At 39.9% G+C, this 17,689-nt stretch overlaps 1 pseudogene; it reads right to left on the reverse strand.

Moving 5' to 3' along the window:
- Positions 1–4,132: 4,132 nt before the first annotated feature.
- On the reverse strand, positions 4,133–4,855 carry LOC101631402 (annotated as a pseudogene).
- Between the last annotated feature and the right edge of the window lie 12,834 nt (positions 4,856–17,689).

Below are 17,689 nucleotides of genomic sequence, written 5' to 3' on the forward strand. Positions count from 1 at the left end.
TCTACTTGTCCTTTCTAGCGGCAGCGCGGTCCGAACAGGATGTGACGTACCTCCGCGCCTCCCACGGCCCTACCCCCATCTCTGAGGCTCTGTGAGGCGGGAAAGCGAGCGCCCTGGAAGGCGCTGTGGTGGTCTTCACGGGGCACAGTGATATTACCCGCCACGCCTGCATCTCGTGATATTTAGGGAAGCAGTCGTGCGGGAGGGAAAAGGAAGAAAACGTTGCGCTCACTTTCCCCTCTTTCACGCCTTTCTTCCGCTTTATTGTTGTCTTTTGTTGTCCCTTTTGTGGTCTTAAGGGCCGTGTTCTGGTTGGCTAGCTTTACTTTGACTTTATTTAGCCTCGGTTTTAGATCTTTCCCTGCCTATTTGGAGACATCTTCATTTGAGTACTTATTAAATATTCCAAAGCACTTAATCAGATGGTAATGCGCTAGAATCAGGGACACTTTTCTACCCTGAAGAAGTGAGAACCGTTAAACTCCAACCATTAAGTGGTGCCACAAGTAAATGACAGAAGATCACAAGTTTCTAAGGTTGTACACATGAATATACACAAATACTATGCCTATTCTCATTTAAAGTGTACCGTTAAGGCCCTCCCTGGTGGCACAACGGGTTAAAGTACAGCACTGCAAGGCAGTCACTGCAGCTTGAGTGTTGAGTTGGATCCCCAGCCTGATCCTCAGCCTAATCCCTGCAGACCTCTCCTGACCCTCCCATTGCTCCCCTCAGCAGTATACTTGTCAGTCAGCTTGTTCTGCTCCCTACTCTGCCTCTGCTGTATCCTGTTATCTTCTCACCACCGCTGTACCTTTGGCCTGCACCCAGATCTGCATAAATAAATAAATCTTAAAAAAAAAAAAAAAGCGTACAGTTCACATTGTTGTTAGTATATTCCTGGGACTGTGCAACTATCACCACAAACAATTCTACAACAGACTTCAGAAACCTGTGTTCTTTTTAAGACAGTTCCCATCCGCCCTCAGCCTGCATGACATCTATGGCAGTACTAGCAATCTCAAATCTATTGTCCTCTAGTTTTGTCTATTCTGAACTTACTATAAATGGTATTATATAACAGTGAAGTCCTTTGTGACTGGCTTTTTTGACTTTGTGGACCATTTTCAAAATTCATACACCTTGTGTGTTTACCAGTGTTTCATTTCTTTTTATTGCTGAGTAGTATTCCATAGTGGAAATGTATCACACTTTAATCTGTATCCCCAGCACCTAGAACAGGGCCAGACTGTTGAATGAGTGGCAGTGTGGAATATGGTTTTACTCCTGTCAAGTTAATAAGAGCTGATAGGACTGGACTTCTGTGGCTGCAAAAATGGAAAATAAACTGAGAGGATAAACTCTTAAAGGGTGGCCTTCACTGGTCTTCATAGTGGGACTATGTGGGTAAAAGGAAAACAAACAGTAGAAAAAATAAAAACTTTGTGTCCTGGTGGAGGGTGTATGTGCAGGAGGAAATACTCTACCTGAGGCTTACTCCCATGGGCTTAAATTATTGTGTGACTCAGAGTCTATAACCTCTTCCTCAACATCTCTTTTTTGGTACTCAACTTCTGTTCTGGAACTCACTGGTACTTTTTTGAGTTTATTGTTCTGGTTTTGCTCATTTAGTTACTCAAAAAACTGGAGAAAACAAGGAGCAGCTCAGCGAGAACCTTATATACTTTCTAAGAAGTTCAGAGTTTATTTTACAGCAAATAGGGACATATTGATGAGTTATAAAGGTGGTCATATTGTCAGTTTTAGGTTTGAGAGAAATAGTGACAGTGTAGAGCAGGACCTGAGGAGTGATATGAGGAAGGCAGATTAGAGACTAAGGCCAGATGAGGAGCAAGGCTCTGCTGTGAGCTTTGCTTTCTATATCTAGCAAGAGTCCATGAGAGCTGAGTTTCAGGCAATGTGCTGTGTATGCCCAGAGGAACGGCCTCCTTTCACAAATTCACATATCATGAGCTGGGTCAGTGGCAGTCAGTGGTCCAGATGAGGAATAAAAGAAAGGCAGCAAGTAAAATAAAGTTGAGCTGAGACAGTAGCAATGGAGCAGGAGTTAAAATCTTAGCACTATGAAACTATCACCAGCCACTCAAGCATGAATTTGATCCCCAGCCAGGGAGCTGACCCACATGGCACAGCAGACTTCTCGTCTGGCCCACTGGTCCCCTCAGCAGTGTATTTCAGTAAATCTGCCTGTTTCTGCTCTCCACTCTGTCTCCGGTGAATCTTTTCACCCCTGGCACCCAAATTTTTATATATCCATAAATTAAAAAAGACAGTAGCAATGGTGTTAGAGAGGATTGAATGGAAATGATTTACTGTGCTTGTTGCTCCAAATTCACTTTTTTTTTCCCTGCTCCATGAGCATAGATATGGCCCCTTAAATATTTTTCTTTGCCAGATGACACTGAAGCTCTGTCAGCTAGGTAAGATATTGGACAGGCACTATTTTAGGAAAGGAATTACTTCTTTGTTCCGGTGCCAGTGTTCCACAGGCTCTTGTGGCACTTGAAGCTTTCCCAGTGACCAGCTCCTTCAGTGAGCATAGCTTTCTCCAGCACTGACCTGCAGTGTCATGGGTACAAGCAGCTACATGTAACCAGCAGCTTCCTCCAGAGCTCCCCACACACAGCCCTAACCACTTTGTAGGGGAAATCTCTGGCCCCGCAGCATTGCAGCTTCTGCAGTACCAGAAGTATATGGAATCAAGCAGCGCCCAGTAGCATCCAGCAGCTGGCAGCTCCCCTGGACACCATGCCAGATGGTTTTATAGGTGAGATACTGCCCCACGAACCGCTTTCCCTGGCATCCTAGAGGGAAAATTTCTTTAAAAGTCCAGAGGGGAGGTTTCTATTTAGTTCTGACAGCATGGCACCTTGGCAACTTCCGTGTCATCCAGTGAGCCGCAGGTAAGCTTTCTCCAATATAGTATAGACCTCATATCTCAAGGGGAAGGAGGTAACTATGTGGTTTATCTTTTCTGATTGGACTCTAACTGAGTCAAAATTGCCCCCAGGAGAGGTCCCTCAAGATACTTCTGGGGTGTGGAGGTGAAAGAGAGGAAGAAGTTAAACCAGTACCTATCTTCTGGCCTGGGTGACCAGGTGGAAGAACAATGGTAAATTAACTAAAAAGGAAAATGAGGAGCAAACTGATGTCTTCAATTTGTGACATGTAGATTTTGAGATGTTGTAGGACAGCTACATTGCTGTGAATAGTGGTTCTAGGAATCTGGAGTTTAGGGCAGAGCCAGATAGAACATACACAACTAGAATTACCAGTATAGAGGTGGTCATGGCAAGCTTATATTGAATAAGCAAGATCCTTAAAGGAGTGATGTGGGGGTATCCTCAAAGAACTAATAGTCAATAAAGTGACTAAAGAGCATTCATTCCTTGGAAACATAAATGTGGAAGTCAAAACTTGGAAGCTTAGTTAAGGAGGATTTTCATGAACCAGCTTAGAATTCAGAGGAAATTTAGGAAACATTTAGTTAGTATGATAATTATTTTGGAGTACATTGAGCCCTAAAGGTAAACAACTTTATAGATAGATAGATAGGTAGGTAGATAGGTAGGTAGGTAGATTTGTTTGCTTGGCATTAGTGCTTAGTCAGGAGAAGAGCTTAAAGGCCTGGATCTTCCTTTAGGGTCACGAGGTCTCCAGTTTCTCACTTAGCCTTGGAATTATGAAATTGTGAACAGCAAAGAGAGCCTGGTGCCCAAGAGCCTTTCAGTCCTTCAACTTGGCTACATCTGACTCTGAGTAGCAGGCGATACCAGTCTTGATTTGTTCTGTGCAGAACCCCCAACACCTTGCCAAATGTCCTTGGTCTCCTGGAGTCAGTAGCTCACCATCACCCCCCAGCCCTTAGATTGATCCAATTTTCAGGCCTGGGTTAATCCAGTCACTGAGTCAATCTGAATTGGCCTGGGCAATTCTCAATGGTCTGGGCAGTCATTTTGTGGTTGGTGACTTAGGTCATCCCACTTAATCTGGATATTGACCCCTGAGAGAAATGAGGTTCACAGTGATCCTGGTCAAAGGGGTCCTCAGTAGACACCAAAGTATATCTCTTGATGAAGCTGTTGTGCAGCTCTCCCAGTTTCTCCTTTTGTTATATAGGATCATTATGTGATTTAAAGTCAAAAGATTGTACTTCCCATTGGATGTTACATGTCCATACCAATCGCCACACTGTCTGGGTAACAGCGACCTGTGGCCATCCTTAGCACTCCATGGCCTCATTGTTCTCTAGGATGCTGGGTGTGAACTTACCTCAGCACCTACATTGGTGGTGCCTTTCCCATGCTTAGCCTTGATGACCCCCTTGAAGCCGTGGTAGAACTTGGCACCATTGCACATGACTTCTTTGAAGGCAGAACCATAAACTCCTGCATGACCAGCTTGTCACCAGGAGTGGAGCCACCATTGATTACATTGCATGCAGTGCCTGGGAGCACCAGGTCTGAATTTCCTGCACGATCTGCAATGCATCCATGGAGGTGGACCTCCTTTTCAGCTGCTCCAGCCTTGCACACAATCAGGGACATTCCCAGGATGGCACTACCCCCAAACTTGGATTTATTCTCTGTCCCATCCAATTCAGTCATAAATCTGTCAACTTGAATGGTTTTTTATTTTTTGTTTTTTGTTTTTGCAGAGCAGGGCCATCTCTTTTAGGACTTTTTTCCACGGGTGGCTAGATTTGTCTTCATCTCTTAGTTCCAGAGCTTTATTGATATTTGTGGAAGCTACGCTGGATACAGCTGCTTGGAATCTGTACTTGGCAGTGTACAGAGTCCAAGATTTCCTGGGCAAAGATTTTCTGTACAGCCATGGCTGTGATGTCTTCACTGGGGGATCGGTGACCTCTGAGTCTAGGTGGCAACTGGGACAGCATCTCATGCCTCAATTTTATCCAAGTTTATTCCAGTTAAAAATTTAGTAGATCTCATGGGGATTACAACTGAGATGAAAAAATGCACAAAATGATGTCAAAATAAACTATTATATTATTTTAAAAAATTTAGTAGTTAACTATTTAGATCTTTGAATGACAATTTCCTCTTTTTTGACCAAACACATGGAATCATGTTATCCATAATTACTTTTTAGTTTTTAATAGATTTATTTATGCACACAAGGACTGGGATATAGGTCAGAGGTGAAGAGGGTGAGAGGATTCACCAGAGACAGAGTGGGGAGCAGAAAAGGCAGAAATGCTGAAATACACTGCTGAGGGGAGCAGCCAGAAAGAGAGGAGAGGTCTGCTGTGAAAGGTGGGCCAGCTCCCTGGCCAGGGACTGAAATACATGTGTTAGTGCCTGGTGATAGCTTGCTAGTACTGAGATTTTAACATCTGTGCCACCAGAGAAGCTCTATTCATATTTTTTATTTTAACATACTATTTTGAGCTTTTATTTTTCACTTCCAAAAAGAAGTCAATTTTTTTTATGTTAGTACACATAGATTTAGTTCACAGTTTTAACAGTGTTATGGTATTCCTTTGTAAATATGTGTCACGATCTATTTTATCATTCCCTTTTTATGAGGATGAACAGTGAGTTGTTTAAGGATCTGGGAATAGTGTGCTTGGGAAGGAATCAACCATGCCTTGGCACAAAGATGCTGAAGTGAAAACTTTTGCTGGTTTCAGACACCAGACCAGAGAATTCTTGTGAGCATGGACTTTGAGGTCTCCACAAATACATTAAGGGCGTTTGTGATGCAGAGAGCAGGGTCTGGAAGGCCTGAGATTGAGCCCTGACTCTCTGGTGACACTGGGCAAGTTTAACTTCTATACCTCTACTGCCTCATCTGTAAAATATTTACCTCTTATGCTTGTCAAGATGAGTTAGTAAATATAAAGCAGTTAGATTTTAGGACCATGTGTCTAACCCATAATAACATAGCAATTATTACACAGCCTGTAGAACAGATATTGTATTTTTTTTAAAAAGCAATGGGAAGCTAGTGAAATGTTTTAAACAGGGGAACAGTTTGACTTAATTTGTATTTTACAATACAAATAGGTTGTATTACAAAAATTTTTCATTTGCAATGCAAATGGAGAATGGGTTGAAAGGAGGTAAATTTAATGTAGGCCAGTTAGGAAGCTAATTTAATAACCCAGGAGAGAGAACACTGGGACCACTGGTGGCCAAGGAGATAGAAAACAGTGGACAAATTTTAGGTCTATTTTGGAGTCTGAATTGAGTAGACTTGAAGGAGGGTGAGGGAATGGCAATGTCAATATTACTCAAGAGATATATTGCTCCAGACTGAGATGGGAATTCTGAAAGGAAAGCATTTTGGGAGAGGGGTGGAGGTTAACGGATAAAAGAGTTTGTTTCTGAACTCAGTAAGTTAGTGATGCCATGAGACATCAAAGTGCAAGTTAGTAGGTGGTTGGATGTACAAATGCAAAATTGGATATATATTAAAATCTTAGAATACATTTAGAATTTTGAACTCATATTTGTTTTCAGTCATGAGTTTTTACTCAAGTTATAATTAAGCAACAAATTATGCACTGAACACTGAAAAGTTTTGCTGGCAATAGAACACTCCAATTGATTTTTTCCCCTCAGCTTTTAAAAGTGATATTTTATCTTGCCTTTATATACTATTGACCATATAATTTATGTAATCACTTTGTTTTTCCTAATTTTTCAACATGTCAAATAATGCTTCAATAACTATTTTTGTACATAAATATATATCTAAGTTTTAGTTTTTTTGCTTAGGATAGATTTTAAGGAGGAAAAATTGTCAACAAGTGTGGTCTTAATGATAACTTTGGAAGTATATTATTTTCCAGAAGAGCATTATTTTTCACTCTTTGTTGCAATTCATGAATATTCACAATATCATTGCCAATTAAAAACTGTTGATCTAAGCCCACTCTGGTGGGACAGCAGGTTAAATAAAGAGCAGCATTAAGAAGCTAAAGCCACTTCCGCATGAGTTCGATCCTGCCTGCCTGGGAGGAGATCCACATGGCGTGGCAAACCTCTCCTGACACGCCCGCTGCTCCCCTCAGCAGTGTACTTCGTCAATCTGCCTGTTCTGCTCCCCACTCTGTCTCTCTCACCGCCCCTGCACCTTTGGCCTGTACCCCAGTTTGTATGCATACATAAATATTAAAAAAAAAACTTTGTTAATCTAATAGGTGAAATACAATGGCTTGTAGGTGCTTAATTTGCATTTTTTGACTGGGTTGGGTTATCGCTACTAATCTCCTAATGCTTTTACCGTTGATGACTGTGGTTCTCCTTATCTAATGTTCTTTCTACACTTTCATCTGGCTGATTCCTACTTATTCTCCTTTTATCCCCAGTGAAACCCCATTCGTACTGATTGTTCTTCTCCCTGTCTCTAGTAAATATCTGTTTTCTTTAATAGATGTTCTAAATTTAACATGGTGATGCATATTGAGTTCCTGAAAATTTTGATTTTTGATTGCATTAGATTTTTGGTGAACTTGGGAAGAATTAGCATCTTTATAATATTGCCACCTACCCCAAGAATATGATTGTCTTTGTACTTATTCAGACCTTCTTCTAAGACCTTCATAACAATTCAAAAGTTTTTTTCACAGAAATCTTAGTAAAGCCCAAATTTTTTACATATTCTGATTTTTATTAAAATTATTTACTCACATTAAATTTAATTTTAACATTTTTTCTAGTAGGTTATTGATGGTGTGAGAAATGTTACTAGTTTTTGTGGGTTGATTTTAGATGCAGAGAACTTACAAACTTTCTTTAGTGTAATATTTATATTCTATTGCTTTTTCTCTGTATACATTCATTTGCAAATGAATGAAGGTTTTATCTCTTTCTTGCCTATTTTTAATTATTTTTTAAAGATTTATTTATTTGTGCATACAGAATTGGGGTACAGGTCAGAGGCGCAGGGGTGGTGAGAGGCTTCACCAGAGACAGAGTAGGGAACAGAACAGGCAGATCACGAAGTACACTGCTGAGGGGAGCAGCGGGCGGGTCAGGAGAGGTCTGCCACACCATGTGGTCACCTCTGGGGCAGGCGGGAATTGAACTCATGGGGAAGCGGCTTTAGATTCTCAGTGCTGTGCTTCAACCCGCTGCGCCACCAGGGAGGGCCGTATTTTTTCTTATTTTTAATGATATTTCGGAAAGGGAATAAAGAAAAGAGAACTTTGTAGTGGCTTTTTTTTGTTGTCCACCTACTCACAATGTCTTAAAGAACAGCAAATAGGGCAATTCTTTCATGAAGAGTACTAACGATAACAACGCAGCAACAGCAGCGCTGCTCATCAGTAGGAAGTTTCTGTGGGTAACGTAAGGTAGAGGAAAATCCAATATTCTAACTAGAACCAATAAAATAAATGCCAACTGGTCAAGAGGTATTCCTGGAATTTTTGTAATTGTTCTGGAAGTCTTAGCCATCCACAGGACTGAGGATCACCCTTCAAACAGTCAAATTGGATCATATAATTTCCACTAGGTGGTGCCAAACCTCAACCAGAACAGATATGCCTGGAAAACACTGGCTCTGAATCTACACTAGATTGGCTCACCCCAAACATGCTATTAACTTCTCAATTACATGTTCTTGCAATTTTGACAATTGGTGTTTTGGACTCAACTAATTGTATTTTGTTGGAGTCTTACCATTATTATTTTACCATATTTAGCAAGTGTATAATCCCTGTATTGACATTTTAACCTAGAGGCTAAGAGTTATGGTAAGAAGAGCTTCTCAAATGTTCTCTTCCTGTCAAAAAGTGTAAATTTGTAGAATCACAAACATTAGTGCCATTGTCAACGTCTTCTGTGAAATAAGGATAATAAATCCTAAGATCCATTTAACTCATTAGCGAGCACAAAAGGCAAGTGAGTCTTAAAAGAATTTATTTAGAAACAGTAGATTATCTTAAAACAATCAAGGCTCCAATAGCACTTGCTATTCCAAATGGGATCTTCTTTTAATGGGAAAATCAACACAAATTCTGGTAACTGGTAACTGGTATGTAGCTATTTACCTAGCAAAATTTTATTAGTTATTGATTCCAATAAAAATAATTGGGGACCCTCCCTGGTGGCGCAATGGGTTAACGTACAGCACTAGGAGGCTGGCCAAAGCCACTTCAGCACTAGCTTGATCCCCGGCCAGGGAGGTGACCCACATGGCACAGCAGATCTCTCCTGTCTCGCCTGCTGTGTATTTCATTTGATCTGCCTGTTCTGCTCCCCACTCTGTCTCTGGTGAATCCTCTCACCACCCCTGCACCTCTGGTATGTACCCCAGTTCTGTGTAAATAAATCTTTTTTGAAAAATGAATGTTAAAAAAAATTTGAAGGGACAGCAATACATTTTTATTGTTTCTCATCAAGGCTAGGTCACATTTGGCTCTGTGCAATAGGAAACTTTACTATTTCATTAATTTGGAGGTCATCACAATGCAGTCCTCTATATTGATGACATGAGGCTGAAATAAATGATCTATGTAATTGAAAACATAGAATGTATTTTCATAAAAGCAAGTAAGCCAGGGGGTAGGAGAAGAATCCCAGGGAAGTACAATGGTGCTATCCTAGTGAATTTTCTGGAGGAATGACTGGTTTCTTTCCAAATGGAAGGATACACTTTTTGTACCAGTGAGAAAAAGGCATAATTTTTGGTGGTGTTAATCAGTAATGCCTTGTGTAGTAGTAAAATTTCACAGAAAATTACAGTAAACTTATATAGGCAGATGTAATTCTCAAAGGCAATTTAATTCCACTTAGACTTCAAGTCTCTGAAGACGTGAACAAAGATTTGATCAGCTGAGATGCTGTTGATTATAAACATAGATAGATAGCACAATGCATAGTTAAGAGGACAAGTTATAATTCCAGATATGGCCTTGGATTCCATTGCACAAATGAGGACTTAAATATGGCATATATATATGTATATATATATATATATATATAGTATTTATTGAGGCATGAAATAAAGATGGACAAAAGTGAAAGTAAATAAAAACATAATAAATGCCTGTTAAAACAGTCAAGGTTTTATTGTGTGTTATTATCAAACAATGCGCACTTTATCTTTGCTCTCCTTCCCTTCAAATATTTTATATAGAAAAAGATGCTTACTAATTTTAGAGATTGAAGAATAGTGGACACATTTTCAAAATGAACTGTTTGAGGATTGAAAGAGAAAAGAAATTATCACCAAATTATCCTGGGTGGAATAACAGATTTTCATTTTAATCACTTGTGGGGGAGGTTAAAGAGATACAAAATAGCTGCATTATGTTAGATGTTAAAAGAAATACAAAGGTGGGGAGAAAAATCTAAGCTGATTTAGGAGAGTTAGAGTGATACACTATAGTAGAAATTTGTCCCTTTGCTGATCATTAGTATTTGAATTCCTGCCCTGCCCTGTGTTTTGGAGAATTGAAATATAGGCAAGGTCGGCCTACCCATTACAAAGTCCATGGACCCCAGATAATTGCTTTCCTAGCTTTCCCCACAATGAAGAACCACCTCAGTCTTGTATTTAGAAGATAATGATAGAAAAGGACTGAGATTGTATAAAACACGTTCCAGAAATGCGTAGCCACCACAGCAACACTCCATGTGGTTACCGGAGGCAGCAGGACAGCATTTACAGCAGTTGAGTCCAGTGTGCAGTTAGTACTGGTGGTCAGCAGCTCAGTGGCAGAGGCCATGGTATCTTTGCAGCCCAATTCTCTGGTAGCATGTGAGCTATGTCCTGGATGCTCAGTCTTTGTTTTCAACATTTCTGAAGATTATAAAATTCCCAAATTACCATGACTGTGTGTATTGTTTAAATATACACACAATAAATCCTTGGCTATTTTAACATACATTATGTTTTATAGACCTTTACTTTTATTCATCTTCATTTCACTCCTAAATAAATATTTAATTGTACATAAAGAATTTTCTCAGTAATATAAGGGAAAAGTGCATAAAAATATAGGACTAAACATACTAGGTGTGTGCCCCACAGAATAGTAATATTGTGAAAAAAGAAAAAAAGGCATAATTCTCCCCCTTCCCATTTTTACTTATATATTTTACATTGCTGTTCATTTTTGCACAATGTTTTATTTCTCCTCTCAGGTGTTGTCCTCATAAATTTACCACTACCAAGAAACCCACGAACCATAAACTCTTGTGCTCCTTCCTCTTCCTCCCCCAGCCCAATAAATGTCTCATATTTATAGTTTCCTTGCCTTGAATAGTTTTGTCTTTTTTTTTTTAAGATTTATTTATTCATACAGTACTGGGGTACAGGCGAGAGGTGCAGGGGTGGTGAGAGGCTTCACCAGAGTGGGGAGCAGAACAGGCTGACTTGATGAAGTGCACTGCTGAGGGGAGCAGTGGGTGGGTCAGGAGAGGTCTACCACACCATGTGGTCACCTCCGGGGCTGGGGATTGAACTCATGCAGAAGTGGCTTTAGCTTCTTAGTACTGTGCTTTAACCTACTGCGCCACCAGGGAAGGCCCAGTTTTGTCTTTTTTTTTTTCTCCCTGTACCCTTGTGTGGTTTCCCTATATTCCTCCTATAAATGAAATCATCTGATAGTTTTATTTTTCCTTCTAACTTATTTCACTGAGCATAATTTCTTTCAGCTCCATCCATGTTGTTGTGAGTGGAATGAGCTTATCTTTTTTGATTGCTGAATATTATTCCACCGGGTATACATACTACATCTTCTTAATCCATTCATCTACTTTTGGGCAGTTAGGTTGTCTCCATAGTTTACCTATTGTAAATACTGCTGTAATGAGCATAGGGGTACAGGTTTCCTTTTGAATTAATGTTTTTGTGTCATTTGAGTAGATTCCCAGGAGTGGGATTGCTGGGTCACATGATGGATCCATTTTTAGTAATTCAAGGATCCTCCAAACAACTTTCCACAGCCTGTTGCAGTTCTTTCTTTCTTTTTATTAGTAAATTTATTTATTTATTTTTACATCATTCTTCATTTTGTGCATTTTTTCATCTTGGTTGTAATCCCCATGGACTTCCCATCTTCAATTCACCTATGAGCCATCACCATAGTTTCATGTGCTCTTCCCACCCCATTTTTGATCCTATTACCCTCTCCACCCTCAAAAAATATTCTTGGTTTATAGTTGTTCATTGTTTTTCATTTTTTAATTTATTACAATTGCTTCCCCCTGCCCCAATCCTTTACCCTCCTGTTATAAGTGAAACCATCTGGTAGTTTTCTTTTTCTTTCTGGCTCATTTCACTGAGCATAATTTCTTTCAGCTCTCTCTATGTTGCTGCAAAAGGCATGAGTTTACCTTTTTTGATTGCTGAGGAATATTCCATAGTATATAAGTACCGTATCTTAATCTATTTCTGGGCATTTGGGTTGATTCCACATCTTCCCTATTGTAATTAGAGCAGCAACAAACATAGGGATTTGGGTGTCCTTCTGATTCAATGTTTTTGTGTCCTTTGGGTAGATACCCAGGGGTAGAATTGCTGGGTCATATGGAATTTCCATTTTTAGCAGTTTGAGAAACCTCGACACAGTTTTCCATAGTGGTTGGACCAATTTTCATTTCCATATGCAGTGCAAGAGAGTTCCTTTTGCTCCACATCCTGGCCAACATTTGTTGTTCATAGTTATTTTAATATGTGCCATTCTCACTGGTGTGAGATGGTATCTCATTGTGGTTTTGATTGCATTTCCCTTATTACAAGTGATGCTGAATACTTTTTCATAAATGGATGTTGAACTTTGTTGAATGCCTTCTCTGCATATATTGATATGTTATATGGTTTTTATTTTTCTTTAGGTTGATGTGATGGATTACGTTAACTGATTTTCGGATGTTGAACCCCTTGTGCCCCTGGTATAAAGCCCACTTGGTCATGCTTTTAATGCATTGTTGGATTCTGTTGGCTAAGATTTTAAATTTTTTGCATCAGTGTTCAATAGGGAGATTAGTCTGAAGTTTTCTTTTTTTGTGTTGTCTTTGTTAGGTTTTGGTATTAATGTGATGTGGGCTTTATAGAATGTATTTGGTAGTTTTCCTTCTTTCTCGGTTTTTTGAATGAGTTTGTGTAGAATAGGCACTAGTTTGTTTCTGGACATTTAGTAAAATTCATTTGCAAATCCATCTGGTCCTGGGCTTTTACTCTTGGAGAGGGTTTTAATTACTTCTTCAATTCAATTACTGCTTCAATTCACTGTTTTTAATTGGCCTGCTTAGTTGTTCTATTTCTTCTTTATCTAGCGTTGGATGATTGTAGAGTTATAGGAATTTGTCCATTCTAGATTGTTGAACTTGTTTGCATATAGCTGTTCATAGTATTGTCTGATTATTCTTTTGTGATTTCTCCTCTTTCATTTATGATCCTGTTTATTTGTGCTTTCTCCTGTTTTTCCTTTGTGAGCTGGCTAGAGGTTTGTCTATTTTGTTTACTGTTTCAAAGAGCCAACTTTTGGTTTCACTGTTTTTTTATATAGTTTTCCTAACTTCTATTTTATTTATTTCTGCTTTCACTTTTATTATTTCCTATCTTCTATTGGCCTTTCGGTAATTTTGTTCTTTTTTCAGTTCTTTAAGGTGGAGATAAGGCTGTCTCTTTGAGTTGTTTGTTTCTTTATGTGAGCCTGTATTGCTATATATTTTTCGCTGATAGCTGCTTTTAATGTGTCCCATAAGTTTTGGAGAGTTGTGTCCTCATTGATGTTCTTTTAAAGATATTTTAAAATTTCTTCCTTGATCTTCTCATTGATCCAGTGGTCCTCCTGTAGTGTAGGTTTCAATCTCCACGAGGTAGGTGAGTTTCTTGACATCTTCACATGGTTTATTTCTAGTTTGATTTCTTCATGGTCAGAGAAGATAGCTGGAGTGATTTCGATCTTTGTGTGTGTCTCTACTGATATTTGTCTTGTGGCCCAGTATGTGATTAATCCTTGAGAATGATCCATGTGGATTTGAGAAAAATGTGTACTCAGTTTTTTGTTTTTGTTTTTATTTTGGAGGGGGGTGCAGTGTTTTATAGATATCTGTTAGACTTATAGGTCTAGGTCCTTGTTTAGAGCGTTAGTGTCCTTGCTTATTTTTTGTCTTGTTGATCTATCTATAGTTGAGAGTGGTGTATTGAAGTTTCCTATTACATATGCATTTTCTCTAGTATATGTTTTCATAGATAACAATAGTTTCCTGATATACTTTGGTGCTCCTTCATTTGGTGCATATATGTCTATGAGCAATCTGAAAGCAATCTCTCTTCATTTGTGAGAATTATAAACTGCAATTGATAACCACACCCTTTTTTGCCCCTCCCTAGTAAGTTTTTTTTTTTATTATCACCAGTTAGCTTACTCATTCCTAGTAAACTTGATGAGTATTAATGTCTTCTTGCCGTATTGTCCCCTTATTCATAATGTAGTGGCCACCCATATCTCTTTTAACCTGTTTTAGTTTGAAGTCTATTTTATCTGATATAAGAATAGCTGTTCCTCCCTTCTTTTTTGATCCATTTACTTGTAAGATTGTTTTCCATCCTTTTACTTTCAATCTATTTTTATATTTTGTAGTTAGATGTGTTTCCTGGAGACAGCAAAAGGTTGGGCTATTTTATAATTCAGTCTGCAACTCTATGTATTTTTATTGATGAATTCAAACTGTTTACATTTAGAGTTAATATTTGCCATTTGGTTTGTATTTTTGTGCTTTTATTCCTTGTTTTGATCCGTTCTTATTCATCTCTCTGTTGGCTTTGGTTTAAGGACATCTTGTAGTACTTTTTGGAGTGGGGGTTTAATCGTGACAAAATCGTGGAGTTTCTGCTTGTCTATGTCCTTATTCTTTCTTCGTAGAGGAAGGAGAGCTTTGCAGGAGAAGGTATTCTTGGTTAGCATTTGATGTCTTGGAGTTTGCTGAATATGTCCCTTCACTCTCGTTTTGCCTGTAGTGTTTCTTTGGAGAAGTCTGAGGTCAGCCTGATTGGTTTTCCTTTGTAGATTATTTGTTTCTTCCCTCTTACCAACCTCATTATTTTTTTTCATTCTCTTGGATTCCTGAGATATTTATTATTATGTGTCTTGCTGTATTTCTCCTTTCATCATGGTAGTTTGGTGTTCTTGCTTCTTGTATGTCTATTTTCATCTTCTTCACACATGGGAAGTTCTCAATTATCTCTGTGAATATATTCTCCATTCCTTGGCCTTTCTTCTCACCTTCTGGGAGACCTATAACTCTGATTATTTCCTTTTCTCATGGTGTCAAATAGCTCTCAGAGTGTTTCTTCATTCCTTTTCCTTTTTACTTCTCTTTCCTTTTTCTTTTGATTCTCTTTATTTCTGTGCCTTCGAGGGCACTGATTCATTCTTCCATTTAATCTATTCTGTTTCATTGCTTTTCCCAGAATTCTTTATCTCTTCCAGTAGTCTTTTAATTTCCTGTGTTCCTTTTATTTCTTTCTTTAATGTCTCATTTTCATTCTTCAGTTCACTATTTGTCTAACATCATTTTATCCCTTTTCTTCTTCTTTATGTTTGTTAATCATGATGATTCTAAATTCCCTATTTGACAGGATGAACAGTTCTTCTATATCACTGTTTATTTTTGGTGACTGATCTTTTTGTAGTGAAGTTTTCCTCTGTGGGCTTTTTTATGTATTTGTATTTTTTCTTCTCCCATCATTTATTTCTTAATGATTTCTATGCACTGAGACACTGTGTTGATAGTATTGGTCAGCATTTCTTCTGGGTACTCCTTCTGGGGTGGCCAACGACTGCCATTCAGACCAGGTCAAGGACTAATGTGCCAACCCGCCACAAGAGTGATGATTTTGTGAGTATGGTGGTGAGTTTGAGTGTCATATCTGGTGACTCCCTCCCTCTGTGTGTCCACTCTTCTAAGGGGGAATGGTGAGATTCCTAGTGCTGTGCTGGATTTCGAGTTTTCCAAAGACCACTAAGGAGCCAATTCTGATGCAAAGCACACAAAGGTCTTTATTGCAAGCTTGAGCCTGGGCTCCCAACATGCATGGAGGACGCAACGGCTGAAGTTGAGAGCCCCGAACTCAGGGAAGGCAGGGTTTTCATTACAGAAGAGGAGAGTTTCAGCCCAGAAGGGGGGAGTTTTTGCTCAGCAGTACATTGATTGGTGGACATTGAACAAAGTTATCTTGTTTTAACCCTGTTGGTCTATGCATATAAGATGTGAACTTCACTCCTCGGCCCCCATACCTTAGGACACCTGGCATTTTCCTGATATGTACTGGTTACTTGCCTACATGCTAATTGGCTGTTGCTATGGGATAAGCAAGATTAGGATATTTACAGTTAAACTGGCCTTGGCCCCTTGTTGATAACCGAAAGGTAGGCCTGGCTGGTTCAGAAGCATTCTGAAGTCTGTCATGGCGTCAGTTTGGTCATTCACTAGCTTGTGATTGTGATTGGGGAATGCATGTTGTTATTGGTGGTGGTCTCTCTGTTGCCCAATTTTGTTACATGGGGCTTTGTGCTCCTGTTGGCAGTGTCCCACCCCTGGATGAGGTACTATTTGCTGGTAGTGGGGGCTCTGCCACTGCCCAACTTCTGGTTATGACCAGGGGCTGTGCACTGCCCATTACCGTGCACTGCTATGCACTGCCTGTTCCAGCAGGCTGCTGCAATGCTCTGCCACTCTTCCTGCTAATGGCTGGGAGCTGTGCACAGGCTGGCACCAAGTGCCCCACACTCCCCCCACCCCACCTTGGGGAGTGAAAACCCAAGGCACCCTGTTTAAGCTGGGGACTGCCTGTTTCAGCAGCTGTGGCTTATTCTGGCAAGACTAAGGCCAGGTGTTGGGTGCTGGCTGCCCTGTTTGGTTTCCACTACCAGAGAACAGCTGCTCAAGGTGGTAACCCTTCCTCTGGCTGTGTCAGGGGCCCCAGTGTTCCTGCAGGCTGCAGCCAAGGCCCGGGCCTGCCCCCAACAGTGAGTCTTATCCTTCCCTCACGTCTCATCCCCATGGATTTACTGCAGTCCCGCTCCACTCCCGGCCACAAATCAACCCACTGATGTTTGTTTCTCCTTCTAGGGTTTTCAGATGCCTCAACTTTTCCCAGTTGCTTTCAGGTTTTTTCTCCTCCTTTTCTTTCCTTGGTGGAGGTGTTCCGGGTGTGTAGGTGGGGGAGGGAAGACGGGTCCTGGCCAGTATCTCCACTTCTTCCTTCCTCCATTGCTCTCACCTTCCTTCTGTTTCCCCTGGGTGGACAATCCTGTTCAAAACGTCTGGGTCTTGGCTGGAGTAAATAAGAGTTCTCCTGTATTTACTCTATCCAAGAGAGAACTTGACCCCAGCAATTCTTTGCCACCGTGTTCGTGCTGTCACCCTGTTCCAGTCCTTTCTACTGAATGAATTTACACCTGTGGTCGACAATACCCAGATTGAGGAATAAAAGCTTAGTAGAAGACCCCCTTAAGCTCCAAGTGATAGAAAATCACTACACCCCAACATAACTGCTGTTCTAATGTCTTTCATCATTGACTAGTTTTGCTGTTTTTGGATTTTATAGAAATTGAATCACATGCGAGGTATTCTCAGTTACTCTTGTTTAATTTTTACTTATGAGATCCACAAACTATACAAGTTCTTTCTACTATACTATTTTATTTCCCTCCTAAGATTGAGATCACCATGGTAAC

This window comes from Condylura cristata, unplaced genomic scaffold (genome assembly GCF_000260355.1).
Source record: "Condylura cristata isolate star-nosed mole 26May11 unplaced genomic scaffold, ConCri1.0 scaffold00003, whole genome shotgun sequence".
Taxonomy (NCBI): Eukaryota; Metazoa; Chordata; class Mammalia; order Eulipotyphla; family Talpidae; genus Condylura; species Condylura cristata.